The sequence below is a fragment of the Thunnus albacares genome, chromosome 3, assembly GCF_914725855.1.
Source record: "Thunnus albacares chromosome 3, fThuAlb1.1, whole genome shotgun sequence".
Lineage (NCBI taxonomy): Eukaryota > Metazoa > Chordata > Actinopteri > Scombriformes > Scombridae > Thunnus > Thunnus albacares.
Window position 1 is genome coordinate 4753167 of NC_058108.1, and position 24739 is coordinate 4777905.

The 24739-nt window shown below is 41.0% G+C and overlaps 1 protein-coding gene across 6 annotated transcripts in view; it reads left to right on the top strand.

Moving 5' to 3' along the window:
* Nucleotides 1-24739, top strand: part of add3a (adducin 3 (gamma) a) — a 106303-nt gene that overhangs the window by 47363 nt on the left and 34201 nt on the right. The window contains exon 1 of one of the 6 annotated variants that reach the window (XM_044345911.1): nt 18019-18438. The exons of the other annotated variants lie outside the window; for them this stretch is intronic. The gene's annotated coding sequence lies outside the window, so the exon portion shown is untranslated. Of the gene's footprint in view, nt 1-18018; nt 18439-24739 lie in introns of those variants that run through there. 6 annotated transcript variants of the gene reach the window in all.

Below are 24739 nucleotides of genomic sequence, written 5' to 3' on the forward strand. Positions count from 1 at the left end.
ACAACTACTTATGTTACTGTATGTGAGTAACACTGAGTTCAAACCCTGAGTGCCTTTGAGGAGAGACTTTCCGAAACCGTGTGCGACTGTCCTCATTTGTACAATTCATCACGATGAGACTACAGAGACAAAAATGCCAGCATGTTTATACATGCCACGCATGTATAAACACTTGCTTTTAAAAGTGGTTGGGTGACATGTCATTTTGACACCTTGAACCATTGGCAGTGATTGAGAAACACTCCTTACTGCCGATGTATCCCTGAGCCATTAACTTTAAAGCCATGATTATTGAGCTTCCTCGATGTTTTCAGCTCCTACTAGTCATTTTGTGTGACTGCTTGCATGGCGTCAGCCTCTGTCATACATAAAAGCACACAAGAATCTAATCAGATCTGTTGTCTGGGCATTTCAGCACTAGCAATCGGTTATTTGTATTATCAGTAATCTACACAGTTAAGCTTACTCTGCTAATTCATTCATTGTAATACACTGTAGATAAAGGTTTGAGCTTAACAGGTGTAATGACTTCCAGTGAAATTTGGCCCTAGATGACTTTGGTCTCAACAAAGTCCTTTTGTCACACAAAGTAATTCCTGATTTATCTCGGGTTTGAAATATAAAATTCCCAGACAAGCGGGCTGAGCCAATTTGATTTGACGCTGATGCACAGTGACACACTGTACTTCTTAGTAACCATTAGCCTGCAGGAGTTTTTCTTGAATTAACATCTGAGTGATATTTATCCCAGCAGGGAAATGATCAGACATCTTAGCCTGAAGGTTGAAAAGATAATCCCTCTTGCTTTATGATCCACCATCAGTTGTGTAATCCTTCTTTTGCTTGCTTCGCTCTTGTTCTAGCCTTTTCAAAGGTCTTACCGTCTAGCATGGCTTTAAGATATCTGTCATTGGATCCTTTGGTATGTTCCCTGTCTGTCTTTAGTTGGCAGTGACACATGTGATGGTGGTAGAGGGACGCCGCTAGCCGACTACGGAGAATGTAAAGATCCTCCTGTAAGGATGCCTAGATAAAAGCAAGAATGCATTTGAGACAAAACAAGCAAGATGAATACCATGAGTAAGCACTATTGATACGTTTTAGCTTTCTGCAAGTTCAGAGTTGCATCCCTCATTGTAAACTTGAAAAGAGCTTTGCTGTGAAAAATATAGCGCTAAGCTCCCAGCTGTTACATCAAAACCACAGTATTTGTTTATTGAACGGCTCACTCCACACACAAAGATATGGACATCCCCGTAAGCTGTGAAAGGGTTGTTCTAAAGCTGGATTTGGAGTTAATACTTGTTGGCATCTTGACACTTTGAAAAAAAGGGGTGAGACTTGGTGGAGCCAAGACAGGACACCACCAGACATACAACAGAAGGAGTGCAGTTACCTGTGAAAACCCCGACAGGAAGGGGAGGTTTCTCAAGCCACTTCAATACGGTCAGTTTCTTTTCTTTTAGGGCAGCGAAGCAGCTTTCAGGGGAGCAGCAGCAGCTCGCTTCGGCATTCAGCTGTGGCGGTTGACATACGGTTCATCCATGCCTTAAACTTTTCCTTCCTGATTGCATCACAAGGTCTCCGTCTCCATGGCAATCGTGAGTCATATAGCACGCTGGTTGTCAGGAACAATGCATTGCCACAATGATACACTGCTACTATTTGGATTTCCTTTAAGCTCTTCCTGATGGGGAAGGATGGCAGTTTGTATGTGCGCTGGTGTGTGAGTGGGAATACGAAGGAAACAGCTGAACCCACATGTACAAACACACACACAGAGAAACACTCATCCACATCCATGCACCCAGTTGGTAATGAAGGTGAAGGTCATTTATATATTTATGCAGAATTGTGTTTGGATCCTTGAAATTGTACCAGTTTTGGGGTCTTTTTGCAAATGTTTTTGAGTAAATGAAAAAGACTTTTTGACAAAATATTTGTCTATTTGCCACCTTGTCTTTGCTATTATGGCCTAAAAGTACAGTTGTGCCAATGAAAATATTACATAAAACAGCTTGAGACATCATGTGATAGTGGGAAGATTTCCATTTGATTTGGTAACAATAGTGTTTATTGACACAGTGTCATTTAAGTCCCTAATGTCTCCTGATATAAATCATTCTCTACTTTTTCTCTCTTTCCTTCGCTCTTCCCTCAGCATGACGTTTGTTGGTCGATAAAGCATGAATGATTTCTGTTCATTTTGCATGGGTTGTAGAAATACAGAGATGAACAATCGTGAAAGGAAGAGAGAGTGCAGAGTTCGGTGAGATGAAGAGAGGGATGAATGAGAGAGAACAGAAAGAATGTGAAAGAGTAGAGAGGCAGAAGGAGAGGAAGAAAGGGTATCTATGAGGCCCAGGCTCTGGAGTATTTTTCTCCTCCTTGGTGGTCTAATTATCTTGAGTCCATATAGACCAGTGAAGCCTTCCACTATGATTGTGGTGCAGGAGCGATGCTGATATTTGGCCTTATTCAGGTTCATCTGGAACCGAACTCCATCCTCCACTTCCCTCTTTCAACTCACACTGTTCAAGTTCATGAATGAAAGCTCCGCAGCAGTATAAGGCTGAAATCTCTTTGATGTTGAAGAAGAATTTCCTACAGTCGATGAAATGACTCCTCTGAAATGAAGTATGCTCGCTCAGTGGTCAGAGCAATCAGGACGCGGACAATTGCACATGAATGCATGCACCACACAGAGACTCATACACACACACACACACACACACACACACACACTCTCCAACACACTTGGTTTCAACTGAAAGTTGTGACTTCTGGCTTTGTGCCACTGTCCCCCTGCTGGATCCCACATCCTGACAGGAAACTTGTCCTTCCTTCACACACACTTATGCACACACACACTTGTATGTGTGGCAGTTTAAAAAGGGGGGAAAAAAGCACTGAAACTCTGCTGGATGCTCAATCGGACAACCACAAAATAACAGTGATAAGGAGACAGAGATGAAAAAGCATGAATAGAATTAATTACACAGACCACAAATGGGGGGAAATGATGCCTAAATTGCACCAGGACCTCTTTGTAGAGAGCTCTGACCCCATGTTGAGTGCCTTGCATCCCCAAAACATCACTCCATACCACTTATTGTGGACCACTATCTTCTAACAGAATCAAGATCTTATTTGCTCCAAGGGTTACAAAGCTAGAGGCCAATTGATTCAGATTTTCATGTCCCACAAATGTAATTCCTCTGTGAGTAACACCAGCTACAAATCTTGTTTTTGCTGATTTTCCAAAGGTTAAAGTTCTCACCTTGGTGCTGTGAGGTAGAAGTGAGCTCATGGTGTGGTCTGTACAGCCTGACAAGTTGAGCAGGCTTGACACTACCAGTCAGAAGAGGTCACGGAAACAATGTTTTCATCAAGGTCTTAAATTATTTTGAAATATGTATGACAGCTGACCTTATCCCTCTGCTTTAAGCTAGCAATTGACAATTATATTCTTCATTAATTGATCAATCATTAACCCAAAGTGACATCTCTAAAGTGCATGTTTTGTCCAAAACCCAAGAAAAAAATGATTGGGAACCCCAAAAATAGAATTTCAGGCATTTTTTTCTTGATAAACAACTTATTATTTGATTGTAAAAATGGTAAATGTCAAATAAACTTTATTTCGAACGACTCATTGTTTTATCGACTTTTCAAAATGCAATGCTTTTTAAGAAATATTTGATGCCATGATCTCTCACCACTGTGACTGACAGCACGACAGACACACACTTGAACTTTTGACTACTACTTACAAGAACCAGTTAAATGGTTTCCTCTTCAAAGCTGAAATTCTTTTATCTTCTGCCATGTTTGTGGGACTCTCCGTAATGGCGATGATCTGTGAAAGAATTGTTGACGAGGCGAGGAAGAACCCCAGGAGCCGATGCAGCAAGATGCCTGACCTTCTGGATGTCATCAGCATCGGTTGCTGCCACTTTCCTTTCCGTGATGGATGCTTTGTATGGATTTGTGTTGCAACCCCAAGGCTTGAGCTTGACAGGCCCGGAAACATGGAGGGACTCACTCACACACACATACACAGTGCGGAGGCTCTCTCTCTTCCCTCTGTTCTGAAAGCGTGTCATTGAGCGGTCAGATGTGATAGAAGGGGTCAAAGCACAGAGCAGTGACAGTGACTCACTGAGAACAACTCTGCTTGTTTCCTTTCCTGTCATGGAAGAGACATGCTGAGATTTCCTTTCAAATAAAACAAAAACTCGTCAAAGCCCTCTGGCCGAATTCCAGTCTGCTGAGACCACCCATTTGATCTACACCCCACATGGATCCATGCTGTACTCCAGCAAGTCTTGCACAGAGAGCAGCTTTTGGGACTTTAATACAACTGTTGGTGTTTTTACTCTTATCATTTTTCCTAAATGTCTAAGCTAAGATCTACCCAAGTGTTGTAGATTAATCCAATAAATGTACACTTAGATCCTGGTTGACCGCAAAATGTTTAGTAAATTAGTCATTTTTATGGTCTATTGTTATGGGGAATGAGCTGATACTGTTGTTTTCTCAGAAAGATGGAGTCACACTTCAGCAGCTTCCTTATTACCTATTACTTATTACTACAAAGCTCCTGGCTGTCAGGTGTACTGTACACACCATATATCAACATAGGCAGTAGGCAATGTTGATCTGGGTTGAATGTTAAGGTAGTTACCATAGTGCAGGGACCTCAAAAAACCTGTCATCATGTATAAGGCTTCAGTGGCTCTGTGGATACTGGTTACCCACTTTTCAGGCTCAGGTGTCAAGGTAGAAATCTCATCAAGATAAGTAACAGTTGTTATGGCAGGGACGTAACCGAGTGGGAAGAGGGTGACATTAGTAACATAATGCCTTAAATGCCTGTAGGCGAAAAGTAGCATATCTTAAGGTAGCATCGGGCTGCACAATCAACTGTTCTATCATGTAACAAGACTAGGAGTTGACAGCCATGCTAGCATCTCTGTGAGGCAGCAAAATGCTGGCATGCTAACATGCTGGTTGTTAGCATGCTAGCATTTGCTAATTGGCACAAAACACAAAGCTGAAGCTGATTGGAATGGCGGTTTTATGGGTGTTTTTGCCATGGACCAAAGTACAAATTTGACCTGATGATAGTACTAGATTAAAAGGTAAAGGATCATCAGAGTTATTACAATTCATCCTGAGGGGGAAATTATGTTTGAAGCATTTTTTATGGCATTCCATCCAATAGTCGTTGATATATTTCACTCTGAACCACAAATGTCAACCTAATGGTGGCACTAGAGGAAAAGTCAGGCGATCACCAAAGTCAGCAGGAAACATCATCTTGGAACCATAAAAGGTCTGCACAGAATTTTACGACAATCCATCCAATAGTTGTTGAGATATTTCAGTCTGGACCAAAGTGGTGGGTCAATCAACATATTGGCACGATTTAAACATTCCTTTTAATTTATAATGTCTGCTGGAAAGACAATGATTTTTATTGTGGTCCCAGTGTCTAACCTGGTTAATTCCTGCCTTCTTCATACAACCATAAAGCAGTGAAATACATTTGGGTTTTGTTTTGTTTTTTTCATCTTCTAAAAAGTGCCCATAGGTTAACCTGTAACCTTTCACCAACAACAGCGGAGTCGCACGTTTTATCTGGGCAGGAAGGCCTTTACAAAACACAGAGGGAAATACCAAAAGTCCAAGCGGTCAGAGCTTTCTTCAACCAACAAAACATCTAAATGCCAGCATCCTTTTAATGTGCGGATGTCGGCGGCCTCAACGTTGATTGACCCTGGATGTCGCTAAGCCTCAATAACCGGCCGTCACTTTGATACAAAGCAGCTCGTCTATTGTTGGTTTGTTCCCTTTTCTGTTTCTGGAGCTCAGAGTTGAAGTGAATAGGCCTTTTTGGTGGGATTGGTGTCTGTGCGGTGGGTTGTGTTGTTGAGGCTCCGACCTGTGTGGTGTAACAACAGAAGAGGCCCATGGGATACTGGTTGGATGAGGTTATTTCACAATTCCTCTGTCTTCTTGGGAAATCAAGTCTAAACAAGAGACTCTGGCTTCAGATGTGTTGTTTTTAGGTTTGTTACAAATTTTGAGGCTGGTTTTAGAATACGAAGCATGGTTAGGCTAAAGCTTTAACATAGTTTAGGACTGTTATGGGGAGGCAAGAATGCTAACATTGCTTGATGTGTGTGGTTTTATTTTTTATGTCTCTACTACCACATGGAGCATGCATAAAGTGAAGCATATGCTGCCACAGAATCTCATGTGATGTCCCATACCGCTGCCTTCGTCCCACTTTTATGTCACTTTTTGCCTCGCAGTCTTGCTTTCTCGCTTTTTTCGCTGGGGTGGGGTCACCACATGCACACACTGTTTGTTTGGAGTTGCTATAGAAACTCATGTGAGTGTGTGACTGTTGGTGAGCTCATGGCCCTGTGTGTGTGTGTGTGTGTGTGTGTGTTTGATGGGGCTGTAGTTCTGCTTCTTGCATAATGACCTCATCCAGACACAGACCCCGACATATCGAATCCGACTGCTTCCTCGGATTGTATAATGAATAGTCCCAAACACACACCAGCTCTTTGGCCGACGCCCCATCAGTGCTGCGCGTCGCTGCTCGACCACAGACAAGTCACGGGGGCCCCACATGCTCAGCAACAATAGTAAATCTCAGTTTCACAACAGGAACAATGCATGATTGCTTGATAATTTGATTTCATATTGTGCATGCGTAAGTGTGGAATTAGATTTATTTGACTGGAATTCGGGTATCAGACGTCTCTTAAAGAAAAGGGGAAAGAGAGTTCACGAACTGACAATGAACCCTCGAACTTTAGAGCTCTTCATGTAATGTATGCGCTGTATTCCAACGTTTCATGTTACAAAAGTGCTCCTACTCCCACCTTATCACCCGGGGTCAAAAACTTCACGTTCCTCAGCTGCTAATCTCGAATAGTGTGAAAATGTGGAACACAGCCCATCTGTTGATGTGCATTTATTATAGCTAAGAGTCAAGTCAGTGGTAAGAAATCCTTTCCATGTGGAAAAGAATGCTGCTTTCTCCGAGAGGGGGGAAAAGTCCTGCTTCATCTCACAAAGATTTCTGGAAGATCTATTTTCCCCCAAAGCATAAATGTACACAGTTATTAAAGACCTAATTATTGATCTGCTATGTGACTGTGGTCTTCCACGAAAAGTACCGTATTCACTGTAAAAAGAGCACATTCAGAAACATTGCCACATCACATGCTTGAGATGACAGACCCCTCAGTCAGTGCCAATGCTATTTTTTTTTTTTTTTTTTAATTTTTATTTTACTCCCTAATTTCAGTTTCGGCATAGGTCTTAAACATCCAGTATCGATCACATGACGACCAATCCTGTTACATGCAACTCTACAAGTCTGATTAATAGCATATCTTTCATATTGGACAATAGTCCCTTCTGAAAGGTTGTTTCAGGCAACTCAAGCCGCATAGTACACAAATCCCCCAAAGCTTCTGTTATGCTAGATGGATAATTTGCCTATCAGTTCCCACATGTAAATTCAGGCAAAGTGTGTGCTGACATGGGCACAGATTGATGTAGAGGGATCAGCATGGAAAACATTTGCCTAGCCTGGAAATGAACCACTAAACTTTACGGCGCCGCAATCTAGCTTCCTTAAAGTTGCTGCAGCCACATCTTTATTTATTCCCCAACATACAAATTAAATTTCCTTTCCAAAATGAAATATTCACTGTTACTGTAATAGTGACATAGTCTTCCTCAGTACCTCACTCTGCAGCTTTTTGCCCCTGAGACTGCCACTTCAAAAAATAACTCAACTATCTGTTTGAAATCCAGGTCAGGAATGTATTCTTGCCCTCTACTGCAGGGAATCTGCATGAGCTACTGCAGCACAGACATCTCTCCGGGGATCTTGTAAATATGGAAAAAAAAAAAGGTTATAAAAGGTTCCTCTGCACTACCTTTATGCTCACAGCCAAAGAGTAACTGCAGTTTTGGTTCATTAAAACTGGATCTTGATTTTATGGCATACGTCGTTATACATGACTAAACTAACAAGCAGAGTGATTGAGTTAACACGTTTTATAAGTAAGACAGTCCTTGTACTGTATGTGTGAGTAATTTGAGCATGCTAGGTAGCAGATTTGCTCGCAGGCTTATTGAAGTTGATTTTAATGATTTGAAGAGCCTGATCAGCATTGAAAAAATGTTATTTAGAGTTAACAAGAACATCTGTAACACTAAATCCCGCTTTCCCTGTGAGTAGCGGCTCATCCAGGTGTGTTTTATCAGTGGTCAGTAGCGAACTCGTGAAGCCGAGACTGTGCATCTGAGTGATAGAGAGACTTACTCGGCCCCGGCTTGTGATTTGAATCTTAAACAGTCATGGTTTGTAGTACCATCAGAGCATAATTAAAGACGAAAAACAGTGGAGTCAACTTAAAAGAATCCATGTAGTTTTCCCAGTCTCTCTCAATCAGGCATTGATGTCAGCGAGAGCTTTGAGAAAATGTCAAGTAATTCACACCAAAGTGAATTCAGAACACAGCTCTCCTGTTCAACTATATTGTGTTGTGTAGCCATGGAGCAGCGAGGGCCATTTAGCTGTTTAGCCTCTGCCCAACTGGCGTCTGGCAGTGAGGACATACGGTAGCAGTTAGCAGCTGCGACTCCCGGAGATGGATTGTTTTTGTTTGCGTGGTTGAAGAAACAGGGGCTTGTTAAACTGTGTGGATGGCTCTGTCATTACCAGCTATAATTATACGGTGATTAGCGGGATCGCAGTGTGTGTGTATAGTATGTTTGTGTGTGTTATTTCTACATTTCGCTAGTGTAATCCATTTTAAATTGTCCTAGATTGGAGTAACATCAATGTCAGCATCGGTTTACTTAGTAGACCAATTAATACTGACTTAACAGTAGTAAATTGCCTTGTTTTGGTGACGATATTGCAACATATTAGTGATATTCAGTATCACGAGCACAACCGAGTGCTCACTAACTGTTATTTGCAACAGAGCCAGACAGTTGAACACAATTTCTTGCTGACTTTCCATGTAATTGTGCACACATTTGCCATATCATGATATATATTCTAAAAAATATTCCTATTAACATTGTAATAGTGATTTCAGACTTGTCCCACAGTCCCAGTTTGTGTGTCAGTGGTACTACTAGTGGATAAAGCTTTACTGTGCCTTTTGTTTGTATGACTTTCCCACAAAATGACCTTTGATGGAGAAGAATCAAGCTTTTTTTAACTGTAACTGTTATCATCTTTTCACACTTATTTGCCTATTTCCGCTTTGTGCAAGGACTTCATGCTTCATATACAAACCATTTAGGAAAAAAACAGCATGACCGGCGCATTTCTAATTGCTTACTGAGAACCTTAATAGCCCCGAGTGTCACCATAAATATACTACCCGCAGCTAAAAGATATTGACCGGTGCTGTTTATTGTGTTGTTAGTATTGGCACACACACATAGACTTACAGTTGAACATGCGTGCACACAGGAAAAACGCGCACGCTCTCTCCAGGTTTGAAGGTCGTTGGCTGCTTTCATGCACGCTCAGCGGCTTTCAGTGCCAAAGATAAAAGTGGGCGACCACCTCCTTTCATAGCTTTGATTCAGAGGAACTGGCCCGCGGGACGTGAAGCTACAAAGCGCTTTATTGTCTCCTGAAAGTTTGTGCGAGTTGCAGTTCTTTGCCAAGCGTGGACTTTGAGAGAGACTTTCAAAACTGTAACATCTGCTTTGAACTTCTAAGGTGAGATCGAATGTGTGCTAACCGTCCCACACTCATTTACAGTCATTGCTCACTGCTGCTTCAAGGTGTATCCGGCCGTTTCGGAATAAAACGTGACAGGAAATTTCTTTTGACGTGTGTTAAATTTGGTCCTGCTGGCTTTTTTTCCCCACACTCTGACCTCTGCGGGTCAACATGGACTCCAATAAATGTATGAAATCCCCTTTTCTGCTTTTCTATTGTATGGCATTCTGTTGTCAACAGGGAGTAGAAAAGGTGTGTGTATGTGCAGTATGTGGTTATCTGATATGCAAACAAACAGGAGGGTTGCTCTGATTGCTTTGGGAGTGACAGCAGTGCACAGGTATGGTAGGCTATGTTAAGAATGGGCCTATAGGGCCTCTCTATGTGATAAACAGCACAGATGAAAAACATTACAATGCACCTGAATGAACACTGACTGGAAACCTGATCCCTGCACTTCATGACAGGCGTTGTCGTCAATGAACCTCAACACCGTAAGTCATTGTTGGATCCCCAAACATTTCTTGAAATGTTTGAGTTTCAATGCAATTCCCACCTGTTTTTTTTTTGTTGTTTTATTTTAACATATGCTGAGTCATGGAAATGTGATCCAACACTGTTTACAGGAAGCTAAAGCTTTGTGCAGTTGTGAAAAGTTCATATAAATAAAGCTTTGACTGAATCTTTCCACTGTCCATTTTTGTTAACAGGAAACAAATTATGCTTTTATCAGAATTTAAACAGAGGCTTATCTCAGTCCATTTAGGTTTTTTTTTCCCACAAGATAGATAAGAAAAGACAAACTTTATTAGTTGCTTGAGGAAATGCACAAACACTGCTGCTCTCACACATCCAGTACTTAAATGTCACGTAGTTAAGTGACATGATGTAGTGTGAAATGTTGGTCTGATGAGTCGAGACACTAATGTTCTCTATATAGAAGATCTGATGAAGCGTATTGGGTTTAAAATGTCACGTGTACACGTAGGTTTTAATAAATGTGTACACCTAGTGAACAACTTACAGGGTGTTGTGTCATAGGATCATTGTTGTGGAAATGTCCTTGTGAAAACCTTCTAAAACTAAAACTGTCCAGCCAAGTGACAAATGTGACCAAGACAAATAAAAGTGAGTCATTATTATCAGCTGTTTTCATTTTTTATTTCCGTTTTACTAACAAGCACTTAGCAGTTGAGTTAATTTTAGATTCTGAATGAGTGTCCATGAGCTAACTGCTCTAAATTTCCTATCGACAAACACTGTATTTCCTAAGTAATCTTCAACTTGACCTAGAATAGCACATTTGACCGAAGTGAGGACTGGGCGGCGACTTCCTATTGTCACTTCCAGGACTCATTTAATCTCCATCAACAGAGGAAATGAAGGAGTAACAACGACTCTTTTACAAATACACACTCTATTTCCTCACTCGCTCTCCTCTGTAGAAGTCTCTTATCTCTCTACCTGAGCCTTGAGGCAGAGGCAGACTCCCCCCCCCCCCGGTCACGCTTAAATACATCCCTGTGAATGGTGTGTTTACATGCATGTCCTCTTTGTCTATATGTGTGTGTATATATGCTAAGTAACACAGCAGCTCTCAGACAGTGACAGCTTTGTTCACACTGTGCACGCTCCAGGAAGTGAATGTGAATGCGTCTCAGTGCGTTAAACATTAGCTTCTCTCTAAATGCCTCTTCAGCTCTCAAACGTGGATTAGTGGCTACTTAGGATCACTCCCATGCAAGCGTAAAACTAGACAGGCTGTTAAGAGTTGGATAAACAGCTGAGTGACGGTTTTACAGGTTTCTGTGTGTGGGTGTGCGTTTGTGTTTGCATGTCTACACCAGGTGATCCTAGACTTCTTTTTTTTTTTTTTCTTCCAGCCGTGCAGCTTTAAAAAATGATGAGGGCCACAGCTTGCTACATTACAACACCCACTACTGTACCATTAGTTATAATGGCTGATGACAAGAACACAAAGAAGCTGTGAACCTGGTTGTTTTTGTTACATCTGCTACTCTGTTATTCATGAAGATAAAAGGGGACACAGGTATTTGTTCCACCTGCTGTTGCCGCACTTTTGTTCAATTAGTGATCAAGAAGCTCAACTGTAGTCTGCTCGTGTTTTTAGAGATGTAAGAAGTTCTGCTGAACACCAGTTTAAACAACCCTCCTCCAACCCTGTATGATTATCTGTGTGTACCCAAACACATCGGTTTCATTTAAGTATTTTTATCCTTGTCATCATTCCTTGTTGTTGTTTAAACACATTGATTTAATTTTTTATCCTTACAGGCCTTGTTCTTGTTTGTAAGTGTGAGAATTTGTTCTCGTCTTACAGTGTTGAATATCTTCTTTTTTTTTTTAAAGACCCAATGATTCATTGAGAAAATTAATGGCAGATGAAATGATAATTCAGATCATTGTTAGTTGCATTACTGATGAATCTGCCAGCAATTTTCTCAATTAATGGATTAATCGTTTTGTCTATAAAAGGTCTAAAAGTAAATAGTTTTCAGTATAGTGAGAAATGCCCATTGTAATTTCTTGGGGGCTAAAATACATCCTTAAATGATATTCAGTTTTCTATCATGTATGACTCATAAAAGTTTCAAATTCTCACATTTGAGAAGCTGCATCTGGCATTTTTCCTTAAAAATGACTAAAACTAAAACTATTTGCTGATTAATTTTCTGTCAATTGATAAATCGACTAATTGTTGCAGGTCTTATCTCAACCAGACTTGGTTACCAGGTTAAATAAAGAAAAAAAAAAAAGAAAAAAAATATATGGCAATAAAGTTAAGCAGCGATATGACATCATCCAGCCACGCCTTGCATTGACTAATCAAAGACATGCATGCGTACATTCCTGGTAGATTACTCTTTAAATGTGAATTATCTCGTGGTCACTGAGATAAAGGATTGACAGATTGTGTTGTAAAATCCTGTTTTGCCATCTGATAATTCTCAAACTCCTGGATCTATCACTGTAACCAGCCTTCCTGGGTTGTATATCATCGTTTCACCACTACCCGTAGAAAACATGCCCCCTAAAAATGCAGCCCCCTTGCAACACAGTTTTGATCTAAACACCCACTGACATGAAGTTGCAATCCTCTTTGGCAAATGTCTCAATCTGCTCTTTAGGCTTGTTTGTCCTATATCTCTCCTGTAGGTTGACTCACAATGCTAAATGTTGTCATATATGGACTGACAAGCTGTCACTAAGAGTTATTTCGGAGGCCGCCGTATGGCTCCATGCTGTTCTCCAGGGATCAACTTGACCTCCTTGTCATGTGGGAAAATGTCGTTTGAAGTACAAGTAGTCAAAACAAGCCTTGTTAAAAAAAAAAAAAAAAAACTTCTCTTATGTCAGTGGGGTTGCCTCACAAGCATTAACTGTGAATGAGTTGTATTTTCTTTAGCATTACCACATCTGTCAGTTCCCCCACTGTGGGATCTCTACACCAGTCAGCCATTTTTTTTTCATTCTTGGAGAAAAAAGTACAGACGTCCCAATAATGAGCTCAAGTGTTTGTGCATTCCTGAAAAGTTAGCATCAGTGAACGTGCCTCCTCTCTCCTCTCCTGTTTCTGCTCAGCGTTCGGTGGGAAACACTGATATCAGAGTTTTGGCAGTAAACGGAGACCAGCGTGCATTTAGCCCAGCAGACGCTCAGGTCTTCCTCTCCATTGTGTTTTGTTTTTGACCGCAGTTTATCACACGGGTCAAGGAGGGGGTGACTTCAGCAAAAATATGGGATTACTTAAGAGCACTTGCGGTGTGCGAAGGATTCATCAATCATCAGACATGATAACAGTTGCGTGGAGACGGCGGAGTTTCAAGCACGCATTCGAGCGCCTGGGTTTAGTCTAACCTTAATGTAACGTGTCACATGAGTCAACCTAAAGCAACAACAGTAATTTGGGTTGCTACAAGGCCGTGATTAGCTATCGTTAGGAGACAAGCCTACAGTTATCAGTGAGACATTGCTGCTTGGACACTGTGCTGGGACTGTCCCGGTTTGATGGGATGTCTCTGCTTCCAGCGCTCTTCCCGCTCGTCATGTTGCCAAAACAAAGAGGGAGTTGAATCCGTAAAGCAGTGTCAAGATTTTCAAGCTTTCTGACTTTATTGCCTACAAATTTTTAACAGTTGTGTAAATTCCCAGTAAAGACAGGAGGGTTTTGTAATACTGGAGCACAAGATTCACTCTCCAGATGTTTTATTTTGTTGTAGTTATCGGTCATGCAGAAATGAGTCATTTGAATGTTTTTAAGTGTCTAACCACAGGCTAACCCTCTCATAACTGTATAGCACCTAAGCAGCAGGTGTTACCAAACATACTTGTGTCACACAATCTATAGTAGCAGCATATCGTCTTCATATAATGACCTGTGTTTGGGATCTGTCTTGCATTAAGTGGCAGCATTCAGCATTGTGCAGGAAGTTCTGTTTCACTGAGTCAGTCCTGGCAGTGGCAGCAGGGAGATGGTGTGTGTGTGTGTGTGTGTGTGTGTGTGTGTGTGTGTGTAGAGGGGAGTTGGGTTTAAAGTGCTGAGTGATGCACCAACATCCAGAAGGAGGGGTGTAGGTGGTGGTAGGAGGTAGAGGGGGGATCAGTCTCCTCTCTATGCCAGTCTATACTTGGCATATTCACTGCACTGCGGATGAGAATACTGTATGCAGACACAGGGCTGACCAATACAGAAAAACCTAATATTGGACCAATAACAATTAATATTTTTATTTTGACAAAACATGCGTGTTGTATGCAGAACATTTACAGCTTACGCAATGACTATATTGAAAGGAAACCATCAACAGAGAAGTTGCCCAAAGCAAAACATGAAAAAGACTATAAAACACAAATGCTGCTTGTTACCAATTATGTAATTATCACCAGAGCGTAAACGTTGAACACATTCATTCAGTGAGTTACAATACGTTTTATTGTGAAGGGTGTGCCATGTAAAAATCTGCAGGTTTTGATTCCAGTCAGCCATGATGCAGCAGATTTTAGTCATCATCTTGCCTTCATCCAGATTGGAAAAACTAATCAGTGAAATCCGCTGTCAGCATTTGGCTTAGAATCTGCAGACTCTCCATCAGTTGTGCATTTCTACTCTACAGTATATTTTTTCCACTTTCATAAGTGAATGTTTATTGCACTGAAAAAAGGGTTTACTTCAAGAACCCCAATCTGAAATAAACAGTCCCTCCAGGCAATATAAGCATTGCCTGTATTTCGTAAGCGTTGCTTCTAAAATGATTTCATAGACCAGCAAGTAATTCGCAAGAGAGCTTCATTTGTGCAGAGGACAAACTCTGTGGGAAGAGACAGTATTGTAGGTCATGTGGTGACGGCAGGGTGATACTTCCAGCTGCAGCCCCCCCACTGATTTCCTCCATATGCATGTGATGCCATTTTTAGGGCTCAACCTATTTTACATCACCAGCAGTACCCAGCCCATGTCTGTTTAACGCATAACACAGTACAACGTAAAGGTAATGGATGGTGCAGTAACACATCACAACACAAAACATTTACTCTTTAGTATCTTTAGACTAATGTGGTTATCAAAATTACATGTAAACCCATCATAATGTATCTAATGTATAATAACAATGGGTTATTATTATGCATTTATTATGTATGTATGAATTTTCAACTCAATAAAAAGAGTTAAAACATTTAAACTTCAAAACTCATAACATAAAAGAGCACATTAAAACGCAATGTATCACCATATAGAATGTGTTCAAATTATAACTTTTGTGTATAATTTTAGTATTATTGCACCCAGCTGTGGTTTTAAGCTCAACAGTATTTTATTGAGAAAGTTGCAGTATGTTACAGGTTCACGGCGAAGGTGATAATAGTCAACGTGTCTTAACTGTCAATCACAGAGTACCTCTCATTTTAAGTGTTGGCTTAGAGCGAGTAACAGACATGTCATACATACCTGAACACTTACAATAATCAATAATGTCAATCACTCATCCTCTCACCAACATTAATCATGTAATACATATTTTGCTAATTATTTTCTCTTCTTGTCTGAACACGAATCACCACTTTGCACTATGGCATTGAAAACATCACAGTCAAACAGCTGGTTTAAACTGATAGCAGGATTTCAAAAAAAACAATGCTGGATTATGTGTAAACTGTCATCTTGGCAGGTTTTCAGCTTAGGAGCAGATAACCAGCAGATAGGTTTGGCTTGGCGTCTGTTGCAGCAGATTTGTTACAGTTTCAGGAGCCTAAACAAAAACTACTGATCATCTCAGGTGATAGCAGTCAGCAGGCACTTCTGTTCTTTATTGCCCAAGAGCTCTCAGCCAAGAACCTTTGGCACTAAAACCTACAGCTCTACCTGCATGAATTGGAAGTTATGTTTTATGACGAGACTTTTATGCCAAAATGAGATAATGACATACTTTTACAAGACAGTTCAAAGTTAAAAATTAATGTTACTAAAAGAGACAGTTGGTAATTCACGTACTTTACCACTTGCACTAAACCAGGAAAGACACTATCTATATCCTGGATCTTTTAGATATTTAGATGTTATTAGATTATGGCTGACCTTTCAAAACTTCTATGTATCACACCTATAAGTAAAGCCTTTTGGTATTAAATCTGAAGTTATCAGAGCAAGTATAAAATAGCATCTGTAAGTGATACACATGTAAATTTACATAGCAACTGAGGTGTAAAATTAAACCGCATCAGTCATGACTTGGCTGGCAGGTTGATGGCTGCTTGGCTTGTTTGTTTTGTCTTTTGCATATATGACTTGTGCATTGGACCACATCTAAGTATTACAAGAGAAAATGTGTGTTGTGTTTCTCTGGCGGTTCAGTCGTCTGCGTCTCGGTCTTATAACTACAACTGTGGTTCATTTCCTGTCTTGATGATGCAACAGGTTGTAGAGTAGAGTAATGTGACCGTCTCTCAACTGGAGCACACAAGTACAAACTTCCCAGTTCTAATTGTACATCATACTAAAGTGTCCTTAAAGAACAAATTTGTCTGTTTTTTTATCCCTATAATCAGATAGTTTTGCATTCTACCATTCAAAAAAACAACTCTAAAAGTAGACATGTCTTTTGTTTTACTCTGTAATCAATTGGGCTGGGCAGTAATTAGCTTATATTGGTTATCAGTGGTATCATATTCTGTCAATATGATCATATCATGTTTTTGTTTTACAGAATGTTATCATCCATATTAATGGTTTTAATCAGGATGTCATTTGAAACTAACACAATTAGTTTTGTCTGCTGAAATGGAACATGGTTCATTGCAACAACCATTAATGTGATTATTTTTTTATGTGATTTTGCATATGTTTCTTATGTAATCCTACATATTGCTATCATAAAAAATAGTTTTATTGGTATAGTAACATTGGTTTAACCTTATTACAAGCATCATCTGACAAAATTGTATGTAGCTGGTCAGTAGAGAAGCAGTTTTTGTGAGAATAGATCAGAATAAAAAAGGAAAAAAAAAAAAACAGGCCTGGTTAAAATTCAAGATTGCACAATCAGAGGTTTGCTTCAGGCGAGACACTAAATCGCAAACAGCTGTTATGTGGCTGACCCCTGACCTGGGATGTGAACAAGAATCATTAAATTATGATGTTTCTGTTTCAGTATCTTAGTTTTCGCGGTGTTCTCTGTCTTTTTGAGCCCACTGGTAATTCAGTTCACCACAGATCCAGATTACATTCATTCGGAAGGGGCCGAGGTGGCGGTAAAGGCCACACAGTTTCTGCTGCAGCAGGTTGTGTGGTTGCAGTTACACGGCTGCCAGCCGAACTCATAAACACTGACCTTTAGTACAGTCGCCCAGAAGGGGGTGGCGGGGAGAGTCGGGGGGTGTGAATGAGAGACATAAAGAGAGAAAGAGAGAGAGAGAGAGGATTGTGGAATGTGGGAGAGAGACCAGAAAGTGAATGGATCAAAGAAAAAAGAGAGACAAGAAAAAAAAGACTAGAGAGAGAGAGAGAGAGAGAGAGAGAGCGGGCGAGGGAGGAGGAGGGGGTGATTAGTGTGTGAGCCTGAGCTCTGATTGGTCTAGTAGGCTGTATGTGTGTATTTGCCTGGATCTGTGTGTGTGTGTGTGTGTGTGTGTGTGTGTGTATGCTTGGAGCCAGTGGGCGGGGGATTAAGCCTGCATCACGTGGTTCCTTTAGCTTCTTTTCCACACAAACACACATCCTCATTCGCTGAGGGCACACAGGCACACACACACACTCAGATCCTCTCACATACACACACACACACTCACAGCTGTTGATACTTCTCCCTCTGATGAACGCCGAGGAGCAGAGCCCGCAGGAATCTGAGAGAAAGCATATCTGCTGTTTGCTGGCAGCTCAACCAAAGAGCATCTATATGGAAAATCTGGACAGACAAGTGGACTGACTGGTTTTCTTGATCGGCGCCTGGCACTCTCCTTCTGTTCATATCCCGCTCTTTCTCTCTCTTGTCTCTCCCGATCTCTGTCTGGGACTCGGTTGTTGGAATTTTAGCGCAGACAGCGAGCAACGGAGGGAAAATAGAGACATGTGTTTTGCCTCAGCCGCCTACTACTACTGCCTGTTCTCTCCCATTCACTGACCAAGAAGGAAGTACAAGGTTGGTTGGGCTTGGCTTATTTGTTTATGTGTTGGTCTCTTGTGTCACTACACCTGGTTAGCCATTTGGAATATAGCGTTCAGATATTTCATTCCTCTGGGATCTGTTCTTTTGAGGATACACAGTCCCTTTCATTTCTCTAATAAGAGTCAAGCTTCTTTTTTTTTTTTTGTATTCAAACTAGCCGCCAAAGCATGACTCCAAAAATTACCAATCCCTAAAACTTGATTTATAATTTTAGGGGAATTCCATGTCGGATGCTCACACACTCCTGCACTATGAACACGCTCGGCAGTAACAGTGCAGTTAGTGTGAGCAGCAGTGAAGATTAGCTCTGGTTATTATCTCTAATGTGTAGAACAGTAGAGCCTGTGTGTGTGAAGGAAGACACAACAGAGAGTTTAAGGGTCACTGCAGCAGCAAGAATCTAAAAAACATCCATCAACAATTTATAAGGAATGCAACTCTCTCCAAACTACAACCAGACTCCGCCGTGCGTCCGTCACAGAGGAAAAGACCGACTAGCACGTCGGTGGCCTCCGGAGAAGAGTTTTCTCCATCTCATAGTAAAGCCGCTGCAGGATCTGTAAGCTGCTGAGGCTTTGGCTCACACAGTTTCACCACTAGATATGTCATGCAGGCGTGTTTAGACAAGGAACACACCCACTCACCCACTATGTTTGTGTGTGTGTGTGTGTGTGTGTGTCTGTGCATGTGTGTGGCTTTTACAGGGTTTACGCTACAGGTCAGTGTGTGCGGATTTGTGTGTGAGTGTGGATATAATTAGCAAACATACAGATTCTTTCCTGGTATTGTTGCTGCAAGGGTTGTAACACAACCCAAAAGGCAGTTTGTTTATTTTTAGGGGTGGCAGTTAGTAGATACACAAGCAGCCATGCTTTGAAGCTTCCCCCAGGCATGATATGAGGTGTGTTTGTGTGCGCGAGCGACTGGATGATTCAGTGGCGGTGCTGCTGAGTGTCTTGTCCAGTGTGTTTGTTTATGCATGTGTGTACTGTCTAAGACTTTAATCAGCATTAGCGTAAGTTTGTTTTTCTTGGTTTCACTGAGTTTGCATGTGACAAGCATCTAGTACACAATGTTTAGGGACAGAAAATGAAATAAAGTTATCGAGAAGGATGATGGACAGAGAGATAGAGATGGAGACGAAGTAGAGAGACAGAGAGATGGGTAGATGTAGCTTTCCAGATTAGCTGCCTGTCAACAGAGGAAGATGGAGAGTTGTGTGTGTGTTGTCTGAGCCGCTGGCTCTTATCCAGCTTCAAATGTCAGAGGAGTACTTGGCATTACGGGCCAGCACTCTGTCTTAGAGATGTACAGTAAGCTCCCATAATAGAGATAGAAGAGGGAACTCATTCTTTCAATCTCAAATTAAAAGAAGATGAGAATGCAGTCGTGCGTTCACTGAGGTCTTGCATGACAGAAAATGTTTGTCATATAATATGTAATGTGCAAACACTGGCTACAGAGAGCACTTTGACACAACAACAGACAAGTTTAATCTAGTCCTGTTGTCAAGTTACTTACGGATTTAACGTTAATTAGAGACAGCTGTGATCCGCCACCTAACATTTGTCATTTTAACCACCGAATGCGACGTTGGCACAAAAAATGAGAATCTGTTACTGAAATGTTTTGTATGATAATTAGCGTAGTGAATCTGTGCATTTTGCCTCAGAGTCACTCAGTGGTGCACCCAAATAATTTGTCACATTAACTCACTAATTTTCACTTGCTTATGCAGCAGAATGTTCACACTTTAGAGCCTAGCAGCACTGCAACACTAGCAGGCTGAGGCAGACAGAGAGTACACAGTAGAGTACACCGATGGGCTTTATTTTATCCAGTACCAATCCTTTAAAATATGTCTGACATCCCTAAAATCTTTACCTCTCATTCATTAACAGCCTATTGTTGTGTGGAGGTTAAGGCCAGGCTAGATGGAGGTTACCGACCCCTGATTCACACCATTCTTCATGTAACTCCTAGTAACCAAAAAACATGTTAAGCAGTCTTTGGTTTATAGCAACCTTTAGATTTTCTAGATGAGAAAGTTTTCATGGACGGCTTCCCCACAGATGAAGACGGCTTATGTCTGCAGAGCTGCTGAAAATGAGCGAGGGGGGAGGGTCACTAAAGGTCACAGGGTGAGGGGTTGTGGTCACCTTGCCTCAGGCTGCGGTAGCGGTCCAGCACCCTGCAATAAACACAGCCAGCCCTGTCTATCTGCCACAAATGAATGGAGTTTAAATCAATTACAATACACCGCTGTCCTCCAATGCCATATCTTTTAAAGGGCAATTGTGTCTCAAATATCCAGCCGGTCAGTCACTGAACTCAGTCTAAACTTTTGGCATTGTTGTGTAACTTCAGCGTGTTTCATTCAAGATGTGTTTGGATGAATCACGAGAGAGAGCATCTGTTGCGAAGCATGAAATTTGAATTATAAACATTGATGCTGTAATGCGAGGATCGTATTTCATTCTTATTGGATTAATTATGCACTCTCTCACGTACACACACACAACAACAACACAAAACCACCACCACCACCACTCACCCTCAACCGTTGATCTCTGTGTATGTGACCACACCGAGAGGGTTCAGGACAGGGACAATGATCTATTGACAGAGACAGAGGGATGGGGGCAGTTCATGCTGGGGACTGCTGGAGTTGTGTGTCTTGTTGCAGAGCATGGTTGGGGCTGGTGCACTAGTGTGTGTGTGTGTGTGTGTTTGTGTGTGTGGAAGGAGAGGCGGGGCTTAGAGTGGGGTGTGTAACTTTATTTTGGTCAGGCTACAGCTGTTGCGTTCGACCACGCAGAATCCCACTCATTCGACAAATTTCAGGCATTCGTTCTTGCCGTCAATCACACCTTCTCAGATATGTTTTCTGTGCTCAAGTGATTTGATACACTATATTGCATTTACCGCGATAGGTGGTGACAGAGTTGCAACGATTAATTGGTTAGTTACCAACTATTAAATTAATTGGCAACTATTTTGATAACTGATTAATCTCTTTGAGTCATTTTTTTAAGAAGAAAATTTCCAAATTCTCTGGTTCCAGCTTCTCAAATGTGAATATTTTCTGGTTTCTGTTTTCTTTTATGACAGTAAATTGAATATCTTTGGGTTATGGACCGTTGGTTAGGACAAATATAGATATTTAAGGACGTCATCTTGTGTTTTGGGGAACAGTAATCAACTCTTTTTTTTTTTTTGCCATTTTCTGAAATTTTATGGACCAAACAACTAATTGATTAATGACAGTACTCTTGTACACAACACTACTCCTCTCAAATCCCAAAATAAGTCAATTTGGATTCCTGTCATTGGAGTTTTAACACTTAACTTGTTAAAAGTATAACAGGAAGTTAGTTTTTAAGATAATATACTGAACTGTTTCTTTGTCTGTGGCTTTTTGGCAAACAAAATGAATTAGTTTTCTTCATCCATAACGTATATGACATATTAAACATGAGACACTTCCTCTTTTGGTGTTGTAACTATGTTTTACAGTCAGGAGACAGGCAAGTATTTAAAGGAACAAATTTAGTTGATTTTGCAATATTGTTTTTTTACACGTGTACAGCAGTGGGGTCTTCGGAACACCAAAAAAAAATGAGGAAGTAAAGCCACAAGACAGCAAACAGAAGAACAAGTTCAAGAAATGAAGGAAACAAGATACAAAGATTGCACAGTAGCGAATGGGTCTGCCTTCTTTTAATTACCTTCATTTTTATATCATGATACTGCTCTCATCACCAGTCATTTGGAGGTTTCTCTCAGACTTTGGTTTTATCTCAGCCCATCCTGTGCACAACTACTCAGTAAGCAGAACAGTGAAGGCAAAGCAGGAGGATGAATTCAATATCAGGTTACATAACTCTTCACTGCCCAGCTGCCTTCACTTAAAGAGGATTTTTTGGGCGGCTTTTATTCGTTTCCATAGTATAAATCACAGCTTTAGTAGGGGGGATCAGGTAGAGGGAAAGAGAGGTTCCCTGCGTTCCTATGGATTCTCTGGTTTAGAGATAACACCGTATAGGAAATGCCGGTTGTTTAAACAGATATTTCGGCATATTCAAGGGAAAGCAAGCAAAACAAATTAGGGGTGTAACGTTCTATTCTCCTAAAATTTGTAGCTGCATATCTGTGGCTTACCGGTTCCAATTCCCAATGTAGGAAATTTAGGTAAAATAGTGATAAGCACACTGATCGTCCACAACTGAATTAACATTAAACACTTTACTGCTTAGTGTTCAGTAGAGGAAGCAGCAGTGGTTGTATGGGGGTAAACCTGAGTATATAAGTAATATTGCATAGCTGCTTTTATGTGAAAGTTGAAGAACTATGCTTATAACATCACCTGCTGCTGCAAAAGTGTTCAATAAAAAATATCAGCTAGACTTGTGGTTGAAAAAAAGAGGGAAATAGTGTAATAATGGTCTATAAAATGTCCTGAAATAGTGAAAAATACCTGTCACAATGTCTTCAAATAGTTTGTTTTCTCCAACCAACGATCCAAAACCCAAAGATATTTAGTTTACAGTGAGATAAAACACATAACAGCAGGAAATCTTCACATTTGAGAATCTGGAACCAATGAATGTTCCGCATTTTTGCTAGGAAAATTACCTAAATGATTAATCGATTATCAAAATAGTTACCAATTAATTGTTACAGCCTCAAAGTCATGATTTTAGTCAATAGTAATACTTTGTAATGGAAGTGTTGCTTTCTTGTTTATTTAAATTGAGGCGGTAGCGATACTGTACGTGTCAACAAGTGGATATTTGTGGTCACTTCATGCCACAGATACACATTCATCCTCTTGAAAGGATTTCTTTTAACATACTGTTTTGTTTGGTCTGAGGATGACTCTTCTATACACCGAGCTGTGTGTCCCTCCGCTAATCTCGACCATCTTTTTAAGTGGCATTTGACCTGAATGAGTAGCTTAGCGGCATGAGTCAAACCAAATCACCTCTCCAACCCCCCCTGTTCACCATCAAAATGACTGAATAGCAGAAAAAGGTCAAAAGCGGAGAGAGAGGGAGTCACTTCTGGCAACATAAACCCCTAAATTTCCAATCTGCCTGCTGTCAGATGGCCACTGGGCTTTTTGAAGACAGAAAGCAGCGGGATCCCTTTCTTAAACTCTTTCTTGCTTTCTCTCTCTCATTCCTCTCTGCCCTCAAAGCCAAGACACCATCTGGTCCCATAAGCTCCGCCCTCCCTAATACACCACCAGCTTATCCTCCGCTACTGCAACCGCTGATGCAGTTTTATGTATTCTGTCTGTCTCTTCTCTCCATTCTCTCCCCTCTCCCTGAGTCTTCGATGTTTTACCGCTGCCAAGGAAGTTATGTTCGGTCACGTTTGTTTGTTAGTTAGCGTGAGGAGATTGAGGATTTTGGTCATTTCCATAAATTAAAAGGAAATCTATGCTTTCTAGTTGAGATTAGATGTGTTTGTCAGACGTCTCCAAAATTCGTCTCTCGTCACAAGGTGCCTTATTCTCATATTTATTTCTTTTTGCCTTTTATTGGCCGTCTCCTGGCATGACAACAAGTCCTGGAGACAGTCGGTCACACTTGTTGCTTCGACTGTATCCTGCAAAGTGTTTGTCGTCATGCCAGCTGACCTGAAAATGAGCAGTGGGAGTAAACCGCCTCAACAGTCAAGGTCTAGACGTTCAAACAAAACTGCTTCTGTCCTCTTCGTACGCTTTGTCGGATGGTGTGTCAGTGTGTCCTGGTTACTGCCTACGTGCAGTAGTGTCCATTGTCAGTGTCTACAGTGTGACACAATGTGTTGGAGCCTGTTTTTTGCGTCAAACCAAAGAGCAGCACCTCTTAAATCCACAAAAACATGAGCATGTTTTCACATGTTTGACAAACTCATGCTGTGACTGTGTGCCTGTCATCTGCTGACAATAGAAGAGTCATTATTTTATTTGTCAGCAGGGTTGCCTCATGCCAGACATTTCACATCAGTGAAAGTAATAAATAACTTTTTGTTTGTCCTATTGAATAACTACTTGCATTGAAAGAATGACAATAACAATTTAACTCAACCCTGTGCAAGGGGGAGAAATACTGTACGTATTAAGCCTAGTTCAGATCAGAGAAAACTGCAGCAGCGTGAACTGGTTTGTTGCAGAGCGTCTGAAGCCGTTGCCCGGGGTATCAAATGACCTACCTTGTCAGTACAGTTTTAGAACATTAGGACATCGCTATTTCCCTTCAGCCAATCACAGAACAGTACAGGCCAG